The sequence below is a fragment of the Monodon monoceros genome, unplaced genomic scaffold (assembly GCF_005190385.1).
Source record: "Monodon monoceros isolate NGI ecotype Baffin Bay Population unplaced genomic scaffold, NGI_Narwhal_1 Super_Scaffold_7, whole genome shotgun sequence".
Classification (NCBI taxonomy): Eukaryota; Metazoa; Chordata; class Mammalia; order Artiodactyla; family Monodontidae; genus Monodon; species Monodon monoceros.
In genome coordinates this window covers 47,029,637-47,051,659 of record NW_021703784.1, presented here as the reverse complement: position 1 = coordinate 47,051,659, position 22,023 = coordinate 47,029,637, and the positions used below count along the sequence as shown (strand labels likewise).

The window sequence follows — 22,023 nt, the reverse complement described above, 5'->3', positions numbered from 1 at the left end:
CTGACCTATCACAACCTTGAAAAGGGGGAGTATGAATCTGAAACTATCTTCTACACGTAAGTTAAAAATTTTTTAATAAACTATTTCAAAATGAATCAACCTATGATAGTGTTAAAAATACCATTGTAACATTTTTGTTCTACATAGGAAGACAAGTTAAATACTTGCTAATTCCCCTGGAATCGAGAGAAAAATCACACCTTCACTAACACCTACAACAGGCAAAAATTTATTTTAGGCACTGTCAAGGATACAAAGAAATACAGGGCATAGACGTTATACAGGGCAATCTCTATAAGAACTTATCAAATATGTACAAGTAGAAAAGTAGAAGTATATATCTACAAGAATGATCATTCCTAAGCAACTACTAGGGTAAAATAATCATATATCACTGCTTCTTCAGTACCCTATTTGTGTCCAAATGGTCACAAGAGCAGAAGTAAACCACTTTTCTCAAAATGGATAAAAATCCAAGTAGAGGATAAAATGCATGAAATTTATACTTGTAAACTTAGAAGTAAACGGGCCAGATTGACTCTCCTCTTCAAAATGCTTTTAGGGAAGTATCTCAGATTTCAAGTGAAACTACCTGCTCTGAGAAACAAAATCACACAGAGAACAGAAAAACTAGGGGGGGGTCATCATTCAGAAGACAAACATATCAGAAAACACTGGGATGAAGATAGTGTAATCCAGATGTTGAAATCAGAAAACCCAGCATTTACATGTACTTTGTAGGTGGGCAAGTGTATGCATGGCACAACCTGTGTCCCCGATTATGACAGCCAGAGCCTGGGCATGTCCTCTGTGACACAGGCTGGAAAGGCATTGTGGAGAAGATAAGAGGTAAAGCTGGTTTTGAAAGTGGAAAGGGATGAGGTTCCTCTACAGAGAGAAGGAGGCAACTTAGGAAACATAGGTATAGTGAGGAATTGAGGACCAGTTGTCCAAAGCAGGGAAGCAGGGAAGAGAGAGTTGAGTGAAGAGGGAGATGAGCCAGCTTAGATGATCACAGCCTATGATAAAATTCCAGTGTTTTAAGGATAAATATGCCCTCGTATCCTCTAAAGTAGATCTGATCCCTTTCAGATTTGTGTATGTGTGTGTGTCTGCATACATGCAGATACATACACATGCACACACACATACATACATAAATGGGGTCTATTTGTTCACCTGCTTACTCTAAGCACTGAGGTTTTGGTACCTTCTTCTCTTGGACTACATAAAATTTCATTCATTCGCCTATTATTTGTCAAGAGTCTACTCTCAGTTAAGTACTAGGGCACTAGGATTATAATGATGAACGGTATCCACACGTAGTACAGCAGGGGTGAGGTAGAGTGGTCATGCGTGCAGATGGAAAGGTGACTCAGGCATGACCACACTGGGCTATGAAGACTTAGGACTGAGGTGTAAAGAATGAAGAAACAAAAAGAAGACAGAAGAAAATTCTTCTGACATAGATCAGGATTACTTCTTTAATTATGATGTCTCACATGGAGCTTTCTAATCCTTTCTACTTCCCAGATGCTTATGTATATTGAAAGCAGGATATGAACTGAGTCTTTCCTGGCTTGAGCTTAGGTCAAGGCTTTCAGCTGAATGGAGGCGGTTATAAAAGAACTTAGCATATGCACAGCCTAGTCTAAGTGTTTGTTTTAAAAAGTTTTGCACTGAAATACTGATGTGAGCAGAGCAGATTCACCAAGGTGTTATCAGGATACCTGCTACGTAGTGGCTTTGGGTTTGTGCTTGCAGAATTCTGCCATGTGATGGGGTGGTGATGGAGAGGTGCTTAGAAAAGAACACAGGAAGCATGATAAAATTATTTGACACACTACTGTACTCTTCTCACTCTCCCAGTTGGCGATAATTCCTAAACACACACATTGCTTATAAAAGTGAGCACCAGGACAATGGTACATTAAAAAAAAAAACAACAGAACCCAGAATTTTTACCACCCGATACTTGGAAAAAGTTGCTTTTAATGTATCCCTTAATTTATTGGGAGCCTACTGTGTGCAAGGCACTATGCTGGATGCTACATAGTCACTGGTGAAAAACACAAGGATGGTATCTTCTTTTGTAGAGTTTAATATCTAATGGTAGAGGCAGATGTTAAAAAGAGAAATAAGCAAACACAAAATCGCAAGTACTATGGGAGTGAATAATAACAGGGGATGGCTAATTTAGATTCAAAGGTCAGAGACAGTTTCTTTGAGGAAATAACAGTTAAACTAAGACCTGAAGGATGGCTGAAAGTTGCCAGGAAAAGGGAGATGAAACAGCATTTTGGCTGAAGAATTAGCATTTTTTAAATCTTGGCTTTTCATGGCATGAAAGTGTCTAAGCCTTAAATAGGAAACAGGAAAAATAAAACAAAATTATCAGGAGCAAACAACTAGAATATCTTTAAAGGAAAGCTATGTTTACAGAAGTTAGGTCAGAAGATTATTGCCCTTGACCAAAGGTCACTGCAAATATATTGAAAAGCTGTAAAAAAAAAAAAAAAATTAAAAGTTTAAACAGTTAAGCCGAGGCTGGCATTCTGTGACACAGACAACCAGGCAGGAAGTTTGAAGGAATATTTTTCCCTCAAATCTTTCTCCTCTGAAATAGTGATAAGATGAAGTCATAAGAATCAGAATATATATATACATACACTAAAAAAGAAATTCAAAAGTCTAGTATCCTCAAGGGAACAGAATGAACATTTCAAGGCAAATAAAGGAGGAAATATATTCTATTCCTATTTTGGATGTTTTCAGTTCTGGAGGCATAACTGATGTCACATGATTTCTTCAGGTAGAAAGAAAGAAACTGGTAGAAATATCATCTCAGAATGAACAGTTTTGGCCAGAGGAGGTTGTACCTGCTAAATATTTATAGGATTTTTTTATTTTAAGCATTCTGTTTTAGGTTGGAGTTGCAGCCAAACCACATATGAAAAATACTGTGTTGCAAAATGTATATAGCTAAACTGAAGTAGTTCATTCTCATTTAAAAAATACCTTACAATAAAATAAATCATTTCATTTTTGATTGCTTGAAAGAGGATATGTTTTATTAGTATATATAATTATCAGAAATTTCCTACCAGAGGAAGAAATGATATGGGGTGTATATTTTTTGTCCTAATATTAGGTTCCTGTGTTGACTCTGGGTAAGCCCTTGCAACCTCTGTGACACTCTATTTTCCTTATCTATCAAAATCAAATTATAGGTTTGAATTAGCTGTCAACCTTCTCCAGCTCCAATATTTTCTGATTCCATAATATTAATTCCCTACTTTAGAAGAAACCCATTTTCCTTCCTTCAAGTATTTCTTACTAGGTAGATGCTTGGAATTCAGCAAAAATGATACTGCCCTCAAGGAAGCCCAGTTTGGCAGAGGGACAGAATGGGGTGACTGACCAGGAAACAGGCAATCGTGATATAGTGTGATATGTGCCTGGGTGTTATGGTATCATCTAGGAGGAATGCCTGCTCCAACTAAGGAAGTAGAGGTTTCCTGAGGAGGAAGGAACAAACAATTATTTAGCAAATATAGCTTTACAGCAACTAAACTTTGCTCTCTTGAACTATTTTCTTGGTTCCACCGAAAAGAGGTAATTTTAATATGGGTTGAGAAGTGCTACTTCTCAAAGTTTATGAAACATGGGGACTCTGAGGACAAGTACCAGTGGTCTACGTCTTATTTCAGGCCTTGACAATGCTCAGAAGTCCATTCATATTCAAAGCTTAACTTCTTATCTTCTGAACATCCATCAGGGCACACACAGTGCCTTTTGACCTAGTCAATTCCCAGTCACCCAGTTACCAGTGAAATAGGTCTGGTTTCCAGTACCAAATATCTGAAGTTGCCGTCTTCTGAGATAAAAGTAGAGTTCTATCACATGTAATCCTGTCTCAAAGAACCTCCTTTGTTAGGGTGTGTGCATGTGTGTCTGTGTGTGTGTGTCTGTGTGAAGTAACATAATCTGAGACTGGGACTGTTTTTAAGTCTGTATTACTGATATATTTGTACAATGACCCTGATGCGTCTGCAAGAGCAACACTTGCTAATTTCATACTTCCACTTTTCTGGAGGCGCCTGGGGTCCATACAGTAGGGAGTAATTATCACATCACTCATCCATACTAGTCAAGGGATGAAGAACAATGACCATTTTAAATGACAATTCCCATTTCAGGGGGAAACATTAAATGGCTTTTATCTCTTATGGCAACTGAGGTCAATATAAATTTGCACTGTTTTTTCTCCAGAGCACTTATTGACATCTAACATAATATTCATTTTACTTATTTATTTAATGTATTTAACGTCTCCACCACTAGAATATAAGCTCTCTAAGCGTAAGAATTTTTATTTGTTTTGCCTACTGTTATATGGCCTGAGACTTAAATAGTACATAATATATGACAGTTGATCAACAAACATTTATAGGCTGACTGACTGAATGAATGTCACTAAACCAGCAGAGACTCAACATCTGATTCCATCTCTAGGTGGATTCTGGTAGGATGGAAAATTTGTACCAATGAATGGCTGCACAATTGTGGCAGAGAAGGCAACTAGGTCACTCTATTTTTTTCTCTTTAATTAAATGTACTCTTTTTTGAAGGATAAAAAAATTGGGGCTGTTAATATTAATTTCAGCAGCTACCAAGGGACATCAACTCATAAGTTCTGGAAAAGGGACTGTAAGTCTTCTTGTTAGAGGACATTCAAACAACCAATAGAAGAAGAAGGTACTTGAGAATTAAGGGATGTGCTGGCGAAGGCTCCTGGAAGGAGATAATACCTAAACTCCCACAGGAAGTTTGAGCAGGCATTAGTGAGGCAAATGGGGTGGGGCGTGGAGAAGAGCATTCGTAGGAAAGAGGAGGTGAGAAAAAGAGAATCCTATGTGTTTGGGAAATTTGAAGTCATACCATGTGGGTGGAATACAGACACAAGGAAAGAATGATAAGGGATAAACTGGAGCTTAAGTGAGAGGTAGAAAGAACATGTAAGGCCTTGGATGCCGAGCCAAGAAGGTTGGATTTTACCTAAAAGTCAATGTGGAGTACTGAGTACCACAGTCATGCTTTAGGGTAAGAAAGATCACACTGGCTACAGTGTGGATAATGCACTGAAGGGGGCTAAAGACTGGGACATAACCACCAGTTTGGAGGCTGCTGTAATCCTGGTGAGAGACGATAGTGGCCTGAAGTAGGTAGTGTGTCTGGGGAAAAATAGGTGGATTTGAAAGGGATTAAAGAGGTGAAATTGACTCAGTGGCTGCTTAGGTGTGAACAGTAAGAGCTGCTTTCTGGCTAAACAGATGGTAATCCCAAGATGAGAATACTAGAGAAGGATAATACTAGAATGCTCTAGAGATACACAGTGCATGATTTTTCTCTATCCCTGACTTTTTCAAATTAACTCTGAACATTGGGTAAATCCCTTAACTCAGTTTCTTCATCTGTATAAGGTTTTTAATAACAGCTACCACATAGGTTTATAGCAAGAAACAGGACTTGCACAGATATAATCAAATGAGCTGGGACTAAATTCTGGCCCCAGAATAGCAATGATTTTAAATCCAAGTTACCTAACTACTATCGTCTTCGGTTGTCCTATCTTCCCAACGAGGATAAAAAAGCTAAATGGTTATTTGTTGTAGAGCTCAAATAAAATAATGGAGGCCTCAATAGTATATCTCAAATACTTAGGAGCTATTATTAGTATAATCATCACATGTATGTTAAAAGTAAATGGCATATTATAAACTATTCTGTTCATTTAGTGGGCCAGTTTCTAAAGAAGTGAAGGATATGGCTTGGTGTACTTGGGAAAGGGCAATGAGCAAAATTTTAACAGTGTACTTGGGAAAGGGCAATGAGCAAAATTTTAACAGTGAACTCAAGAGGCAGAATAATGAACAGGAAACAATTGGTTCGAACTGAGATTTTTCAGCTAATGCATGGCAGGAAACACTGGGTCAGGAACTCTGCAGCTGGCTAACAGTTCATTTGTGTTTACGGTCAAGGCGAAGTCTCTGGAGGGCTCTATGTGGCAAGGCAAGTGGGTAACAGCACTTGATAAAACTTAGTGCACTTCCACTCAGGCCCAATAAAACAGGAGATTCAAAGTTGCTGGGAGCTGAAAGGTCTATTGTACTGACTACCCTCATCCAAATCAGAAGGTGGAAATGTTTCACTGAATTTTTCTTTTGGAATTTCTACTAAGGATTCTGGTCTGCCCAAAGAAACTTCATACCAAGGACAGAACTGAACGGAGAGGGACACAACAGAAATAAAAACACTACAAAATGTTCCACGTTCTCATTCTAACCAGACTGTGGGCCCAGTACGTGCAAGGGGGAGCTTGTGATGAGAATCACAGATTTTCCAGCACAGAGTATGTTTTTGGCTGCAACTATGTCGGCTATGGCAACTTACCAGACAGCCAGGAAATTCTGTGATGGTTTGGGGCCCTGGTAATTCTTTGGTGGCTTATAAATGTTCAGAAGGCTCAACTTTCTCTTGAGGTTTTTAAACTATGCAGTTTTGACATGCTTCATAGGAAACTGCCTAAGTATGGTTATTTAATCTCCTTTTGTAGACTTTTTAAGAACTCACAACCATATTTCTACCATTAAAAAAACAGCCCCACGTATTCACAGTGAAGCTGTTTCTGTGAATGAGGTTTCAGCAATGCTGGTGGGCATACTTTTTTTGAGGTGACACGATCAAATTGTGTGTGTGTGTGGGTGTGTGTGTGCGCATGCACGCGTGCATTTAAAACGTTGTCTCCACATCCTGTATTCATTATTACAGTAGACATTTTATAGCTCAAGCAAGATTGGGAAACACCAATTTGTTCTCAAGGTTATTATCAACAGATGTTCTATTATTTTGATCACAGAAGACAAGTCAGTTAGAAGACCTGTTGTATGTGGGGCAACCAACATAAAATAATCTGAAAGAATGTTTCCACCATATGGCTGAGTCTCCATGTGACTATAAATTGTGCATTATGGATGTGAACTGGGTTAATACTCAATTTCTCTTCTCAGAATTCCAAGAATGATACACAGCCTTCTAAGACTAATTCATTAATTCAAGAACCCTGAGATTTAAAAGGTAACTGATTTCACAGTCAGTGCTGCCTTCACTTAATGTCATTAATGTCATTACTCTTCCTTCCCCACTGAGCACAAATGCAGACACTATGTTCAAGTTGAGAAACAGCACTTTGGAAACCAGAGGCAAGAATCCTCACATCAGCTGTTCAAATGCCAAGCTTTCCAAAGGGAAAATCACCACGCCACGTGAAACAACAGCACAGGCAGCCTGGATCATGGGTGGAGAGACACTGAAATTATAGAGCAAGAGGTTCTTTGGGAAACTTTAGCATTGAACCCATCTCAGTTCAGGTTTCTGCTGTATCCCCTTTTGAGCTGTGCAACCTTGGACACATCAATCTATCACTCAGTGCCTCAATTTGCAAGACAGTATGATGATAATTACTTCATAGTGTTGCTGCAAGAAAGATTGTACAAAGTACCACAAATAAATTGAATCACATAGTTCACATTTCCAGAATATTTTTCTATATATTTGAAAAAGAAATCCCCTGCTTATTCAGAAGAATAGCCAAATTTGAGTGACGCACAGGTGGTCCAAGCGAAGCAGTGTACTGAGTTTCAACTGCATCCTCAAGTGTTGGCACAGGAGTTGGTCCATTCACCTAAGGGCATCCTCGTAGGCACTGCCAAAACGATAGACTGCTCTGAAAAGCATGTGTTGCAATTTCTGTTGGAACAGCCCAGGCTGAAGACAGCCTGTCCTTAAAGTAACATGTTTGCAGAGAAGGTGGTTAAATAACACTGACATGAGTTAAATTTTGAAGCAGTAATAAACAGCCCTCACAAAATACTTTGCCACTTGTATATTTTATCGTTGAACGCAGACACGGAGAAACATACCACGAGCTGAGAAACATTTACTCTAATAAGCAGTCAGCGCAAAGGCCTCTGGGTTTTCATTTTACCACAGGAAAGTATGAAAAGCACTTTTCTTCTTTTCAGGCTTATGTCATAGATAGTTGTATAAAACAAGAAGATGACAAGCCTGGTCAACACTCCACAGTAGTAAATAGATCTCCCTGCGGTAATGACTCTCATTCACCTGTCTGTCTCCATTACTGCCTCTTAAGCTCTCTGAGGGCAGAGACTATCTCACCTCTCACTTATTCACAGCCTCTGATACACCTGTCACAGAAGAGATGCTCAATTAATGCTTGTTGAGTGAACAAAGCATGAATTCCGGGCATCACAATCGATGCACATCTGTAGAAAGAAAGAAAATTTTAGGAAGGAAGGTAATAATCAGGAGCATTGGCAGAGGAAGAAGACTGTGTAGGAAATAATTAAAGAAATAGGGGAGTAGCGGTGATTCTGCAGAAGACAAAGTAGATGTTGATTTCTTTTTTGTTAAAATTCAAGGCCTCTCACACGAAGAGAACTAGACCAGTAATAATAATAATAACGAGCTCTTATATAGTACGTATTAGGGCCAGGCACTGTTTTAAGTACCTCATTTTATATTTATGAACACATTTAGTCTTCACAACAACCCTATGAGAGAGGTATCATTATCATCCCTATTTTACAGATGAGTATACTGAGGTACAGACAGGCTCAGTGACTTTGGTCCCATTCACAAAGTTGGTAAGTGGTAAAGCCACAGTTTGATCTTCGGCTAAACGGCCGTAAAGCCCACATTTGAAATACTTTGTTATGTTGTTAAAATAGTTTGGAAGAAATTACTAAAAGAGAATTCAAATCAATATAAGAAATATTAAACAGTGATGTTCAAACTTTAGAGGGTTAAAGGGTTTTTCCCACTTACTGGCAGTGGAAGATAAAAACTTGGTATTCGGAAGTGCTTCTCATCAGCCTAAACATTTATGATAGTTGCTTTAAGAAAAGCAAGTTTAAGTGATTTGGGGTGATGTAAAATCCAATTTGACATGAGAGAAACTTTTCTTCTGATCTCTTAGTTTCAGAAATTAATGACCACATTTTGATATTTTTAGTCTGTTCTACCTGAATAGGCCAATTATTTGGATTTGTTTGCTGTTAAAACAAAACCCAAACAGCAAGAGCTGGAGACAAAAGAGCAAGGCTGGAAGTTAAAGATGTGATTTAGACCAGTCTTTGCTCTGTATTGAGTGACCTTGGGAAACCTATGGCAACATTTTCTGAGCCTTCGCATCCTCATTTGCAAAATGAGGAGCGGCAAGTTTTCTTTTCCTAATTCACAGGGTAGTTTAAAGGATGAAAAGACATATCTGAAAAAAAAAATTGGAAATAATGAAGTAGTCTTAAAGTATGAGATGTATCAGAATGTGTATATCAATTGAATGAAATAATAATACTGTATGCATAGTAGAACTACCAACCTCACCAATTTTAGCTTGGTAAAACCGGGATATATTTTCAAGAGGAAAGTTTTAAAAGCACAATTGGAACACTGCTTGAATTGGATTTCTTGAAGCAGAAGAGCGCTAAATTTGCAAGATGTGGTATCATTTTTGTTGCTGTTTTTCCCAAGTTAGGGTAGCATTACTGAGCTTTGAGTAAAAGTTTAAGTAAATCAGGGGAGATGGGTGTGGCTTATTTCTCAAACATTAAGAAATAATCCTACAGAGAAATAAAGGCATCTCCGTCCACCTATGACTGTCTTTGTCTTTTGCTTGAAGCTGCTTTCAGCCTTCTGATGGTAGCCTAAGCCATTTTGCCATTCGGCTTAGTGTTTCCTTTTGATAAATGTATAAACCTTAAAGGTAATCTTAATATATATCATGGCAGGTCTGAGAATATTTTACTCCAAAATGTCTTCCATATTTTCCATGCTTACTGATGGCACCTCATAGCGACTGAAGACCAATCAACCAGCTCTGCCATATACTAGCTTTGTGACCATGGATAGATGCCTTAACTTCGTTGACCTACAGTTTGCTTCTCTGTAAAAGAGAGGCCCTACAACTTATGTAGTAGACTAATTGCTAAGATTTGAGATAACCAAAAAAGAGTAAGTAACATACAAAGCTAAAATTTCAATAAATGATGTTGATACACTTAGTGTGGCACCAGCATTAGTAAGAGCATGAACATCGGCTCTGGCTTAAAAGAAGATCCTATCTGTCTGTCTATCTGTCTATCATCTATCCATCCATCTACAAACACATGTAAATACAAATACATGAAAGAAATGTATACATCACAAAATGTACATAAAATTTATATATGTATGTGCATGTGTATATATATATATTATGTATGTGTATACACACAATCAGGATGAGAATCAAATCTCTACATCTTGTCAAAAGACTTACATATTCTTCTAGTGATTCTGTTAGTGATATACTTTGTTATTCTAGTGATTAAAAACAGCCAGATGTAAAATGCCAAATTAAAAGGATTTTAGCTTCTAAGGGCCTCAAAATTTATATAAAAGGTAGACAGGATATGAACACAGGGGACGATGAGAAAGCCCTGAGGTGATGAAAAGGATGGATAAGCTAACTCTGACTGGGGAACCTGACAACACTTTTCAGAGGAGGTAACACATAGGCTGGGTTTTGAGTGAGAGCTTCTCAGGCAAAACTAGTAAGGGTGTGAAGAGCAATAATAGGAATAGAACCTAGTTGGTGATCCTGAATTAAATGCAAGGTGACATTCTTCTCAATGACTAAATGTGCTTTGTTTAATTTATGCTGAGTCTATACAGACCGAACATTTTTAAACTATAAAACTAGGTAATACATCTTGGAGGATCTGGTGTCTATGAAAATTTTCATACTACGTACATTTTGTTTCTCCAAAGGATAGATAATTTGAAAGTATAAAAATGCATCAAGCTAAGTAGATAAAATATAAGCTTTTAAATCAACTAGTTCTAATCATTTCTCAAATGCTTGAAATAACTTTCAGTTTTCCTACTATGTATCTCTATTTTGAGATACTAGTATTTTTTTCTTCTCCCTGTATTTTTCCTTTTCCTTTCTCCCCATTAAAGCAGTTATTCATTGTAGAGGGAGGTAAGAGGGAGTTGAAATCAGAAGCAGCCTGCAAAGATCTCCCTGCTTTTGTTTCCAAAAACCTAAGCCCTTTGAAGAAATTAAAGGGTTTTTGGAGGAAGTAAAAGGGGGGAGAGGAGTCCTCTGCAGAGGGAATTAGCGTGAGGCTTCCCCAATGGGGAGGGGGGCAGGGTGGGGACAGATTCACTGAACTGGAATAAGAAGGGAGAAAGAATAATTTTCAAAGATAAATGATTTTGAGGCATGTCTAAGAAGATGGGGCCCTAAACAGTTTGCTAAAGAGTCTCATGACCCCTTTATATAATTTAGGATTTGTTTTGTTGCAAGTAACAAGACTCACAATTTAAACTGGCTAACACAATAAAGGAGATTAACAAAAATTCAGAAGGAGTGCTTCAGAGATGGTTTGCTTCATGGTCTCAAGATGTCACCAAGACTGTTTTCTACCCTGTTTACCTACTCTGCCATCTAAAATGGTACTTCATTCTAAAGCTGGAATCCTCTTCTGGTCATAAAATGGCTCCAAGCTACTACCTGAGCTATAGGCTCCATCACTTCATGACCGCGGAAAAGAGTGGGTTTCTGTCTCAGAATTATAAGCAAGAGTCAAAGAATTCACTGTGATTGTACTGGAGTAGGTTGCACAGTCACCACTGATGGAGGCTAAGGGCCTCTATCAGTGCTCACTGGCTTAAATCAATAAGGACCTACCCCTTGAGTTCAGAGTCACTTTACCTTCCATCACAGTACATGGGTTGTGTGGGAGAAGGCAGACATCTGAACTAAAATCTGGGCACAGTTAGCAAAAGGGAAGGGGTGAAAAGAATGAAATGGGTAGATAACTGACAAATGTCCACTATACTGGAAAGGTGTAGCAGAAACTGACAGACTGAAAGGGACAACTCAGAGAGGAACTATGGGTGTTGCAGCAGTCACCTCTGAGGAAACATGGCCAAACAATGTGTAGGTTGTGTTGTCACTGTATAAGGCCATAGAACTATGTGATAATTCTGGAGGTGGTTCAAGTGTTTGAGAAAAAAAAGCACTAAGAGTGACTCAGTTTATATTTGCTACTAGCCTGACAGCTGACCTACAGAGCTATATCACTCAGAGTTTGTTCAGCTGCAAGTAATAAAATCCCCAGCTTTTCAGTTCTCAAGATCTAGTGTTTAGTGACTCAGGTGTGATTGCTGGGCCCCCGTACTGTATTGCCTCTTGGGTCTTTGCTTTCCAGTAGTCTCAGGGTCTAGTACCTCCATCAGGATTCTGAAGTCTCAGGGCATCCCTGAGTTAGAGCTTTCCTTGCCAAACCTCCTTAACTATCCACACCTCATTGATACAAGTCAGGAAAATAGATCTACTCTGATTAGAAAACTCAATTGGGAACAATGGAGCTTTGTCATTTCCGTCCAAGTCTTTCCATTGTAGATTTCATCTTAAAGCTGTTAGCTTTAGAAGTACCATTATACTAGCATCAGATGTGCTTGTAATAATCAAGAGCCATGTTGAAAAAAGATAGGGGTGACAGTATAACAAGTGGCTTGCAGAAGAAAATATACTGGTCAGTTTAGATGATGTGAGGGCACTAAGGCTCAGACTAAGGAACTGGAGAGAGCACTTGTTAATGCTCTGCTGACAGTGTGTGGGGTGAAAGAAGGGAGATAACTCAGTTGGGAGGTATAAAGAAAATGGAGAAGGCTGGAGACAGCAGCTGAATTTCAGCTAAATGCATTTTGTGCCAATTCATCTATATCAGGCCTTTGAAGTATGTTTACCAGGTGATCTTCAATCCTGAGACTTTGATGCTTACATCTAAAGAAAAGTTAGATTAATGACCCACCCAAACGTCTGTAAACCATATTTCTAACAGTCAATTTTTTTCTGAAATCTGAGGCCAATGGTTAACACTGCAAACATGTACAAAAACTTGCTAGTTTCCAAACCAGAAAAGTTTCTAGACAGTAGAGACCTAAGTTCATAGACCTGTCACTAGGCATTCTCTTTACTTGCCACTTTTTAAAAATTGTTCTTTAATTCTGGGAGTTGAAACACAGTAATGGGTTACATTAAAGGGGATGGTATGTGTAAGCTTTGGGGTATTAAGGTTTATTGCAACCTGCCAAAAACATTCTCTACCGGAGAGCTTTGCTTTATGAACTTACCTCAGCGGTAAGAGGCACAATTAGAATTTAGAGAAGATACATCTAAGCAAGGTGACATTTATTTTGAGGACAGGCTATGGCAGCATGAGCCTAGGACAGGACCTATTCAACAACTTCCACACAGTGATAACTAAAATACAACACCAAGATACATTTGTATAAGTCCACTCGTTGGCAAGTTATGGATGATGGATTTGAACTAGTCTGGCTAAGAAGAATTTAAGGGAAGGGCTCATCTAGCCACTGGAAACAGAGTGGCTGTCTGGTTGGGTCTTTAGGACAGATATAACGTAGAAATTGGATGCTGCCAGTTCTTTCTCTCTCTTTCTCTCCCTCTTTGTTATCTTCTGTCTCTGGCTCTCTCAGCAGGAAGCCTCATTTTCTCAGATGAGCTTACTCCATGAGGCAGGAAATTCATATGGCAGCCACTCTTACACCTCACATCTCACAGCTATACTCCCCAGTTGGAATGCAGCACCTCTCATCCCCCAAACTCCAGGGTGAAAAATCCTGAGGAGCACTCTTATTGGCTCAGTTTGGCTCAGGTATCAGTCTGTAAACTGTACATCAAATCCCTAAGAAAAGTTTTAAAAGTCAAGATTTCTCATGTTCCACACTCCTGAGGCTCTGATTTATGTGGTCTAGGGCACGGCTCAGGTATCTGTATTAAGTTTTTACTAGCTTGCCTGGTAATTCCAATAAGTAGCACTAGACCAGTCAACTGTATGACCATGGGTACTGTAAGTGGCAGGTGGTCCCGGAATGATGTGGTTGGAACGGGGCAAGGAGCAGTTCCCCCAAAGGAGGATGTTCTTCTTGCAAGTTGTACTGTGCAAACAAAAAGAAGAGCGGCTCACTATATCTCTACAAAATATTTTAAGGAGGTATTAGAGCACCTGAAGCAAATATCAGAGCCTGAAGCTACTGAAAACACTGTGACTGCTTGTCTAGCTGGGAACTAAATTTTTGTGAGCTAACAAAGAAGGGAAGCTAGAGCTACGAATAGTGTGGGGTTATTCTAGAGGAAGCTATGGCTGCAAACTCAGGGCAGACTCCTTTTATATACTTAACATGCTTAAAAAACACATTGATGATTGGGCACACATACATTTTGGAGATTACTTAAGAAGCTTATCATTTACCATAAATACAGTCTCTCTCTCTCTCTCTCTCTCTCTCTCTCACACACACACGTCCACACGAAAGGAAAGCATACATTTGCCACTTGACTTAGCCCTAGAATCATAGCCTGAAGTTATACCAACAGTGACATCTTTAAAAATAATGAGGCTTAGATAAAGGTGTGAGTATTCACTTTATAAAAACTAATAATACTGAGAATCTATGCTGTTCTATGAACTATTTTAGGCATTTTACATATGTTATTTCTATTTTTCACAGCAATGCTGTAAAAAAATAGATATCAGTGTCGCATTCATCATGAAGAAAACTGAGGCTTAACAGGTTGCCACTTGTTCAAGGTCACATAGAAAGTGGCTGATTCTGGATTCAAAATAAGGTCTGAGTTCAAAGACTGTGCTTCTTTTTACTGCTTATGTGAATCTACTTTTGTTCTACAAATCCTGCAATACCTTCCACAAAGCCAATAAAACTTCGATCAAAATTCATACATATTAAATGTTTTTATATCTAAATACACACTTAGGTTTGGATGGTATCTATGTCCTTAAATAGACATATGTGTGCATATATTTCAAACACACTAAAATATACACTGATAATTGGAAATACATAAAATTTAAGAAAATTATCTAGCATTAAAAATTCTTTAACTAAAATAGAATACGACTGTGCTACAGCTGACTATATGAAACCCCCTCAAATACCTTCAGGACTCTGGCTTGTTGTTCCTGTTACTACTAATTTGAAATAGCTAAAGAGACCCAGAAAAAAATCAGACATTTAGAAACCCTAAAGCCTCTACATTACTTGAAGCAATAGACCCTTAATTCCATTTGAATTTAGGAATTTTCATCTTCATGAAAACCCAATAGTGTGAGATAAATAAATTTGGCCTAAGTGATTCAGACATCCAATGAATTTCTAACTAATTTGATACCTGGATGAGTCTGGAAAGTCCATCAGTAGACAACTTTAATGGGTCACTTCTTACCTGCGGTTCACAAATACTGTTTAAAAAATTCCCATATTACCCACCTTATACCCCAAACTCGGTTCATCTGTAGGAATTTGTAGGGTGCAATAAATCAGTCACTTTTCTCTGCCCTATAAATCTGTTTATTTTATCACGGGTCAAATAATAAGTAACAAAAGTCAATGATTTATATTTGGGAAGATGGCTCAGCTCTTTGATTTTTTTTTTAAATTGCAAAAGAATATCCCTGACTTGTCAGACAGAACATTTGTATAGTGTCACGTGGTCATAAATTGTGCAGCTGTCAGGAAAGCACTGCAAATGTTCTTTTTTTTTAGAGGCTGGGGGTAGGGGTTGGCAGATGGTCAGATAGGCACTTCAACATCTCTGCTAAATTGCAGACATGCATGTTGGTCAGGGTTATGAAGGCATGATGAATCTATTATCCATGCTGGGTCAACTAGCTTCTCTTGATACAAATCATGTTAGGGGTACGTAACCTATTAACTTCATATATGGATAATGGATAAGTCACTCAGAGGCATGAACTTTATACTCAGCTACCTTTATTAATGTCACAAGAGCTGAGGGTGTCAGAAAGGCTTGAAATATCACAGGTGTCCATCGCTGAGAGGCCCAGATTGTGTTAATGAATTTCTTGGATTACTGTCTAGGCATCTTTGAGTTCCTTACTCTCTCTAGCATTTTCCCATCCTACAAAACATCAGAATCTGTTCTTCTAACATTCTTAACATATTTTGAATCATCTCCTCTTTCATCACCATTGACAGAATTTAGCCATTAATTATATGTCTTAAATGGCATACCTGCATCATCTCCTGAATCCCATGAAATGTACACCCAATATTGCAGCTAAAGTGATCTTTTGAAACCACAAGTATGATTATGTCACTTTTTCTGCTTAAAATTCTCCAAAGGCTCTCTACTGCCTTCAAGATAAAATTTAAAATTTAAGTTTAAATGTTATCCAAGGCATCTATATTCCAAGTCCTCTCCATCTCTCCAGCCTGGTCTCTCTCTCTCCGAGTCCTACTTCATACCTTGAAATGCAGTCAGTCATCTTGAACTACTTGCAGTTCCTTCAGCATGTTACTCTTCCATGGACCCTTGAACATTTGCACTTGCCGTTTCCTGAGAGGCCCTCTGCTTCTACTCCCTTCTCCATGGCTAGCTTCCTCTCACCTTTCTTAACCCAAGCTCATGTATAATGCCTCAGGGACATACTCCATTCTGGGCCAGGTAGCCACAGCATTCTGTTCTTCTTTATGGTTTCTGCCTAGTTACTTCTCTGTGTCCTCCCCCAGGTGGTGAAATTTTATGAAACAAGGACTGTGCCCAATGCCCTTGTTCAGAAAGTGTTCAACACCTAAATGTACAGAAGACATGTGTGGGATTCACCATGTGTGGCAAGTGGTCAATGCATTGACCAGTGATGCTCTAGGAGAGGAGTCATCAGCTTGTCCTCAAATTGTCCAGTGGCTTTCCCTTTTCTTTTTATATCATCATAGTAATATAAAGAACACTAGAATAAAATTCCTTCCATCAGAGAACTCACAGATCAGTGGAAAGACATTTTATTCATCACTTAGTGTGAGAAATTCTCTCCTTGTGTTAATTTATGAAGGGGCACCTTTCCTAAGAGGGGAAGTCAAGAAAAGTTTCTTGGAGAAAAAACACTTGAGCTTAATTTGGTGCAGTTTAACTTAGTGGCAATGAGCTTAGGTTTTCATGTCTGTTGGGTATGGGGCTGAATCCTAGTTCCATTTTTACTAAGATTGTGACTTTTGACAAGTGAGTTAATTTCTGAGTTTAATTTAAACTCATTTAAATTATGAGTGTCCTAATGTGTTAAATGAAGTTAGCAATATCCACCTCACAGGGATGTTACTAAAGGGGGTTAGTTTATTGCTAAATTAAATGTTATAGAGGTGGAGTGTAGAAAAAGTGTAAGCTGCAAAGACCATAACTTCATCATTGGATGTCTGACATCTAACCAAGTCACTGGGGAAGAAAAAAGGAAAAAAAAAGGGAAAGCTGGTATGAAAGGAGTTCTTGTTAGATTAATGTAAATTGTTCACTGACACTGGGAAGCTAGGTTTTAAGCTCCACATCGATCCTGATAAATAACACTTGTGACAACTACCACATTAGCATAATGGAAATGTTAAGAATAATTATGATGCATGCTATTCTAAACCTTTATCTTAACTCATGTAATACTCACAAGAGTCCTGGGAGGTGAATACAAATACCTTAGCCTCATTTTCAGATGGAGAAACTGAGGCACAGAAAGGTTAAGCATTCAACTCACAGTAACTTGACCAGCAAGTGATAGAGACAGGAGTCAAACATAGGCCACGTGTCTCTACTTCACTGTACTTAGAGGCAGAGCACAGGCATAATCCAATCACCCACCAAATAGTCACCGAATGCATACTACATTCCAGATACTGTTCTAGGCAAATTGGATATAGAGTTGACTATATATTTATATATAGTATACATTTAGGGGGGGCATAGATGTTAACAAAGTAAACAATAATAAGTACTATAAATTTCAGATATTAGTAAGTATAATTATAAAAGAATAAAGCTATGAAAAGGAAAAAAGTGTGATAGGGAAGCTGGCACTACTTTAAATGGGGTACAGAGGAAACATTTTTTCTGAGAAGGAGACATTTGAGTTGACATTTAAACGATGACATGAGCAAACCTTATGAAGAGCTGACAGGAGACTTTCCCAGGCATATAGAATACCATATATAAAGGCCTCGAGTTGAGAAAAGCTTGGCATTTGAGGACTGATGAGAAAGTCAGTATGGCTGAAGTGAAATGTTCTAGAAGCTGATGGTTAGGGCATAATATTGGAGAGAGAAGCAGAGGTCAGATTAGTATAAAGCCTTGTAGGTGATGATAATGAGTGTAATTATCACCTCTCGGAGGGTTTTAGGAATGAAAGTGGTAGGATCTGATTTATATTTTGAAAAAGGTTACTCTGGCTACTTTGTGGAGAAGAATGGGCAAAGTAGAGGTTGTTGCAGTGGTTCAGGCACGGGATGATATTGATCTGTGCCAGGATTCAGCAGAGCAGGTGGTAAGATGCAACTGATTTTGAAATATATTTTTATGGTAGCACCAGTAGGACTTGTTCTGGATACGGAGGGGAAAGAGTAATTATACAAGACTCTTAGATATTATTATTGTTTGGGGGGGGCCTGAATTACAAGGAAAATAATAAAGCCAATTAGTTAAGATGACGAATATTAGGGTAGAAGCAGCTTTGGCCCTAAGGATAGTGAGTGCAGGGAGATCATGAATTCTGTTAGGAATATATCAAGTTTAGAAGATCTTCTTAATGTTCAGGAGAGATGCCAGCTGGACAGCTAGCTGTACACATCTGGAATGTGAGAGAGAGGTCATGACTTCAGATTTGGGAATCTGAAGTTGATAGTTGGTATTTAAAGCCATGGGTCTGGATGAAATCACCAAGGGAATGAGGAGAGATTACGGAGAGGTCTGTGCACTGGGTTTCTGGAGTGTTCCAACAATTAGAGGAAGAGCTGGTGAGGAGACTGAGAAAGGGCACTGAAGACATGGTAAATAAACAGGAGAGTGTTTTGTTTTGGAAGCTAAGAAATTAACATCTTTGAGGAAGAAGGCAATGAGAGCTGCATCAAATGCTGCTGAGAAGTCAGTTAGGACTGAGAACTGATGCTTGTATTTAGCAAGATGGAACCTGCTGTGACTCTGATAGGGACTGCTTTAGGACTACTGTGAGGATGAAAACACGAAACAGGTTAAAATAAGAAAAGGAGGTACTAAAGTGGAGTTGATGCAAATAGACAATTCCCTAGATTTTTGGTTAAGCAAAATAGAGTAATGAGGCAATAATGGGGGTGGGGAACATTGGGTGAAGGGACATACTTTTTCTTTAAGATGAGAGATATTACATCATGTCTAAATTAAATTTATCTGGGAAAAAGCAAGAGAGAAACTGATATTGCAGGAGAGAGAGGAGAAAACTCCAGAAGCAAAGTCCTTAAATGGATAAGAGGTTATGGAGACCAGGTCACAGGTGAAGAGCTGGCCTTGGAAAGCAGCAGGGAAAATTCTTTCATTGTAACGGGGAGAGCATACTAGTGGACCTGGTGGTAGGAAAGTAAGGTGGTGTTCATTTGATTGCTTGGATTTTCTCAAGGCCATATGAAGAGAGATCAATAGTTAAGAGTGAGGATGAGGGAGGGAGTGTTTGAGATTTGAGGGAAGCAAATGAGATATGAAACTTTTGTCCCAGAGAAAGAGAAAGTGATTCTTCTAAAGAAATGTATAAGAATTGCTTGGGTGTTTTGAGCGTTCATTTGAAACCAATGGCTATAAATTTAAAGTGAGATGACTAGGTGCTCCTCTAGCTATGTTCAGTTACACAGGTGCTGGCATGGAGTAAGTAGGAAGGTGTAGGTCTAACCAGGGTAGATTAACAAGGGCTGAGAGTTTGCTGGATGAACACAAAAAAAGAGAGAGGAAAAAAAAATGTTGAGCGTGCGAGAAGGAGAATTAGAGTGATGGGACCAGGAAACATATGCTATAGGGGAGGAGGAAGGGGAGGGCATAAAGAAGGGTGAAAACAGGAGGTAAATGGTGAAATCAATAACTCGAGGTCCCAATGGGGGTGAAGAATTTTTGGAGTGGGGGCAGTAGAATAAATGTTAAGGGCAGAGAGGAGGTGGTGTTCTGAGAAGATGATGCTTGACACAGAGGTCCTGGAGGGGGTACAGCTAACGGGCACCACAAGGTTCAGAGTGTGATCAGGAACCCTAGGGCAGGAAGTAAAGGAAGTGAGGTGGCAAGCTGTCTCATGAAGCAAGTAAGCATCAGAACACATACTAGAACCCACAATTGTCTGACTCCTAGAGAATGTTCTACCTCACACCTATGTTAGCTTCTAACTATTTCTGACCTGTAAAGCCAGGGTAACTAAATGGCGTTTTAGTTCCGAGGCAGAGAGGTTGGCCCCATAAGAATGAGATCTGTGTAGTTGAACAAGGTCTTACATTTAGAAGGCTCCTGCTGTTGCCATCTTTTAATTCTTACTAGTTTTTAAACAAGGGCCTCACGTTTTCATTTTGCACTGCATCCCACAAGTTATGTAGCTAATTCCAGAGAGAAGATTAGTAATTTAGAAGGAGAAATGTCTTCTCTTTTCTCATTGAAGCTAATTTTCCACAAACCTCACTTTTCTCCATTTAACCTGCCTTTAAAATTCTATCAAAGTTCATAATGGAAGTTTTAAAGAACCCATCTGTCAAACTCTTAACTTTTAATGTAAATTTCCTTTTAAAGCCACTCACAATAAAATTTACGCTGGAAGTGAGAAATTCCCTGACTCAGGAAAGTGAATTATCAGTAAACTGAAAAGGAAAAATACGTGTAAATGTAGATCTAGAGTCTGACTTCATGCTTGAATGATAGCTTAGGAAAAATACTTACATTTTTATTTTTTAATATATGTGTATTACATGTTTATTATGGAAAGTGTAGGAAATAAATATAAACAAAAAGAAGTAACTAAAAACTACCCAAAAATCCTTAAGAAGAGTTAACCACTTTTAACATTTTGGTGTATATTCTTCCAGGCTTTATGTACATAGTTGTGAATGTGTATTATTCATATATAGCTTTATTTGTGTTTATTGGATTATATTTAAATGTCATTTTTAAACTTGATTTTTAATTTAATAATAGAGTCTGGTTGGACTGCCTATCCTTGTAATTAAATATTTTTTCTAAAATACTATTAATATAACTCAATTTTCTGTTATGTGGACATATAATAATGTATTATTAAATACTTGGCTTTTTCAGTCTTCACTATTATAAACAATACCAATGTGAACATTCTTTGTAGACTTGTGTATTTCTATAAGTATAACTCTTGGGTCAAAAAGTGTCCATTTTAAAGCTTTTGATCCATGTTTCTAAACTGCTCTTTCATGGCTACTCCAATTCCAGGCCCACTCAATGGCAGTGAACATTAACATTTCTTTTAAATGTTTTGTCAATGGGGTTGACAAAAACTGTTTAGTACCATTGTTTTCTTTGTTTAATAATAAGGTTGAGCAGGTTTTTGGATGTTATTGGCCTTTTCTTTTTTGATGAATGTCCTGTTAATACCTTTCAGTCATTATTTTTTCTAGGTGGTCTTTGGCCTTTCTTTTGTTCTTCTGTAAAATATCTTTATATATTAGGGTTATGGTACACAGAATTTCCCTAATTTGTCAAACCCATGCCAAGGTCTTGACAACACACTGGCAGAGCTCTGCAGGGTCGCTATGTTTTTCTCTATGGGGGAGGTTTTAAAATCCATCACTTGTTTTTTTAAACTAAAAAATGCATGGTAATGGTAGTTATGAAGATAGTATTAATATCACATAAATGAAAATATTTTATAATATATCTTAAAATGTATAGAAAAACATGTATAATGAAAACAACAGGAAAAGAGTATCATAAAAGCTCACTGAATATTTGTCTTTTCTATTCATTTCTCCAAATCCTGGCAATGTAGTTTACATACTGAACATTCTGGTGATTCGGTCTGCTTGTCTCCATGCCCTCCACTG

General features: G+C 38.2%; 1 protein-coding gene across 3 annotated transcripts in view; it reads right to left on the bottom strand.

The window, feature by feature from the left end:
• DLG2 (discs large MAGUK scaffold protein 2) overlaps positions 1 to 22,023 on the bottom strand; it is a 2,046,181-nt gene that overhangs the window by 656,069 nt on the left and 1,368,089 nt on the right. The gene's annotated exons all lie outside the window — the stretch shown is intronic.